A 4,315-nucleotide genomic window follows, 5' to 3' on the forward strand; every position below is an offset into this window, starting at 1 on the left:
AGGTCTATATAGACAGATATTACCAGTGTAGAGGAGGTCTATATAGACAGCTATAACCAGTGTAGAGGAGGAGGTCTATATAGACAGATATAACCAGTGTAGAGGAGGTCTATATAGACAGATATTACCAGTGTAGAGGAAGTCTATATAGACAGATATAACCAGTGAAGAAGAGGTCTATATAGACAGACATAACCAGTGTAGAGGAGGAGGTCTATATAGACAGATATAACCAGTGAAGAAGAGGTCTATATAGACAGCTATAACCAGTGTAGAGGAGGAGGTCTATATAGACAGATATAACCAGTGTAGAGGAGGAGGTCTATATAGACAGATATTACCAGTGTAGAGGAAGTCTATATAGACAGATATAACCAGTGAAGAAGAGGTCTATATAGACAGACATAACCAGTGTAGAGGAGGAGGTCTATATAGACAGATATAACCAGTGAAGAAGAGGTCTATATAGACAGACATAACCAGTGTAGAGGAGGAGGTCTATATAGACAGATATAACCAGTGTAGAAGAGGTCTATATAGACAGATATAACCAGTGTAGAGGAGGTCTATATAGACAGATATTACCAGTGTAGAAGAGGTCTATATAGACAGCTATAACCAGTGTAGTGGAGGAGGTCTATATAGACAGATATAACCAGTGTAGAGGAGGAGGTCTATATAGACAGATATAACCAGTGTAGAAGAGGTCTATATAGACAGATATAACCAGATATAACCAGATATAACCAGATATAACCACCTCCCCTATATCTGTCTGGTTTCCCCGCTCTGTTCCCTGCTTCAGCATTGATTGTCTTACGTCCTTGTTTTCCCGTGTGCTGTCGCTGTTCCTGTCTTGTTTTATGTCTGTTCCTGATTATAGGTTTGACTCCCCGTACCTGCTTCTCATCCCCGGCGTCGGTCCTTACAGAAGGCAGAAGCCACCATACGAAGCATCGGGGAGTGCTGACATTCCGGTTGGTGGTGAAGTCGAATTTCCAGCCTTGTTAGCAATCCCGACTCGGGGTTCATTGCTAACCTGTAGCCCCAACAGGCTAGATAGCACCATTTTTTCTAAGAGTGCAAAACAGGAGTGAAATGGCAGAACAGTCCAATTGGCAAGTAAATGGAAATACATTTGCTGAAATTATATAATTACTTCTGTCTATACAGAAATAAATTAAATCATTCAAAATACTTTACCAGAAAGCATCAGGAATCATTAGCTTCTTTTGAAAGCCTGCAATTTGGTCATTGTGCTTGGCAACAGGCCTAGCCAGGGGCGAAAATCTGATATCCACTTTGGAGGGGACAATTACATGACATTTTCTCAAAAGCAATTCCTGAGGGGGGACACCAAAAGTAGTGCTGTAACACATAGCCTACATTGTAATATGGTAAATGTATATTGAGGAACCAAAGAAATAAGGTGTTTGCCGTACTCCTAACTACCGGTACACAAAACTACACAACTAATCACAACAGCAATACCATTGCCTTTAACAAATCTTAGTTCAGTCACCAGTTTAAGTTGAGAGTGAGGCTATCCATGGCATTTTCCAATTATGTTCCTATTTTACAAGTCAAAAAAATTGAGAACCTTTCATAATGTTGCCAAACAACTACTCAACAAACTTACCTGAGACTCCCTGTCTCTGCCAGTCTGTCCCTGCATATCTGTCCCCAACTCTGCTGTCTGTGTGCCATCTGTTGCCTGCTCTGCCTAATGACATTGTGAAACATTTCCATTAGAATTTCATTTCTTTCTTATGAACATTTTATCAACTAGTCTTTGAGATATTAGGCTACTAGGGTTCTTACTATGCGTTTTGCTGTATTGAAAAATACTCTGATGTCCATCTTTTATTTTTCTACCATTTCTCTACCTGGCTGGCTGGCTGGCTGGCTACACACACAGTGTGTAGGTTATTTACAGTAGGAGATGGGCTTCTATCATCTTCAATCATTCTATTTGGGCTTCGATCTAAAAGGTAGCTAGCAAATGTGAAACGGATTAAAATGACAAGAGTTGACAGCTGTATGAGTTCACCATTTACACAACATATGCTGCAACCTTTTGTAATTTTAATAGTTTGTTTCATATTGGCTGGCTTCCAACAATAGCTGAATTTGCAAAGCTAGCGAGCACCAATTCAGTTTCAGTGGTGTTTGCTATAATCTTTGCAACCCGGGTTAAATAAAGGTGAAATAAAATAAATAAATAAAAGTTCCCTTGCGACAATTTAGCTTTTGCAACGAGACCATTAAATATATTTAAGACAATGGTAGAACAGAGTGTAGTTCTGTTCAGTTTGGATTTCAGTTTATCGCTAACCTTATCACAGGGACTTTGAAGCACTAACTTACATCATCTGCATGCTGATCTTGGAATAAATTGACGATAGCAAAGATTCCATCTTTGACGACGCCACATAAATGGAATAGGTACTAGCTAGCTTAATAGTTCATATTTGCACGCTAGCTCTGCATATTCAGCTAGTGTGTGTGCGCGATTGACTGGATTAACCTCACGTCAGTTACGTGCATTGAGTGCCTTTCAGACAGTAGATACGACCTCTCTGTTACCTAGCAAGCTAAGGAACTGGCAGTGGATCAAACCATTGTGAGGCAAAGGGTGGGGGGGTCGCAATCTTTTGAAACTTAAAAACACGCTATTAAGTGTCTATAATTAGCACAATTGCTTTCATTGCGTATAATTAATATTATTTAAATTACATAGTCATGTTTCAGTGATATATTGGGGGGGACAAATCATATTTTTCCCAGGATGGGGGGGTCGTGTCCCCCCCGCCCCCCCCGGGATTTCCGCCCCTGTGGTACGGGGCTCGACATCGATGCAACCGGGGTTGCCTAAGCCTGCTTGTCGGGCTGTCACGCCCTAGCTGGCTTAACCTGTTAGGGCTAGGGGGCAGCATTGACACGGCTGGATAAAAAACATACCCGATTTAATCTGGTTACCACTCCTACTCAGTAACTAGAATATGCATATACTTATTACATATGGATAGAAAACACCCTAAATTTTCTAAAACTGTTTGAATGGTGTCTGTGAGTATAACAGAACTCAAATGGCAGGTCAAAACCTGAGAGATTCCTTTACAGGAAGTGGCCTGTCTGACCATTTCTGGAACTTCTTTGCCATCTCTATCATTTACTAAGGATCTCTGCTCTAACGTGACACTTCCCACGTCTTCCATAGGCTCTCAGAGCCCGGGAAAAAACAGAATGTCGTCATTCCAGCCCCAGGCTGAAACACATTATCGCCTTTCTCAAGTGGCCCATCAAGAGACACTAGCTTATGCGCGTGACCCCGACCGCCCCCGCCTTTGGGATTTTTTCCTCTGTTTGCCGAAAAGGAGATTCCCTGTCGGAATATTATCGCTTTTCTACGAGAAAAATGACGTAAAAATTGATTTTAAACAGCGGTTGACATGCTTCGACGTACGGCAATGGAATACTTTGAATTTTATTGTCAGGAATTGCGCCAAGCGCGTGACACTTCTTTACTATTTCGGATAGTGTCTGGACGCACGAACAAAACGCCGCTATTCGGATATAACGATGGATTATTTTGGACCAAACCAACATTTGTTATTGAAGTAGCTGTCCTGGGTGTGCATTCTGACGAAGACAACAAAAGGTAATGACATTTTTATAATAGTAAATATGATTATGGTGAGTGCTAAACTTGCCGGGTGTCTAAATAAGCGAGCCCGTGATGCCTGGGCTATGTACTTAGAATATTGCAAAATGTGCTTTCACCAAAAGCTATTTTAAAATCGGACATATCGAGTGCATAGAGGAGGTCTGTATCTATAATTCTTAAAATAATTGTTATGCTTTTTGTGAACGTTTATCGTGAGTAATTTAGTAAAATGTTAGCGAATTCCCCGGAAGTTTGCGGGGGTATGCTAGTTCTGAACGTCACATGCTAATGTAAAAAGCTGGTTTTTGATATAAATATGAACTTGATTGAACAAAACATGCATGTATTGTATAACATAATGTCCTAGGGTTGTCATCTGATGAAGATCATCAAAGGTGAGTGCTGCATTTAGCTGTCTTCTGGGTTTTGGTGACATTATATGCTGGCTTGAAAAATGGGTGTCTGATTATTTCTGGCTTGGTACTCTGCTGACATAATCTAATGTTTTGCTTTCGTTGTAAAGCCTTTTTGAAATCGGACAGTGTGGTTAGATTAACGAGAGTCTTATCTTTAAATGGCTGTAAAATAGTCATATGTTTGAGAAATTGAAGTAATAGGATTTTTAAGATTTTGAAAATCGCGCCACAG

The sequence above is a fragment of the Salmo salar genome, chromosome ssa01 (assembly GCF_905237065.1).
Source record: "Salmo salar chromosome ssa01, Ssal_v3.1, whole genome shotgun sequence".
NCBI classification, from domain to species: domain Eukaryota; kingdom Metazoa; phylum Chordata; class Actinopteri; order Salmoniformes; family Salmonidae; genus Salmo; species Salmo salar.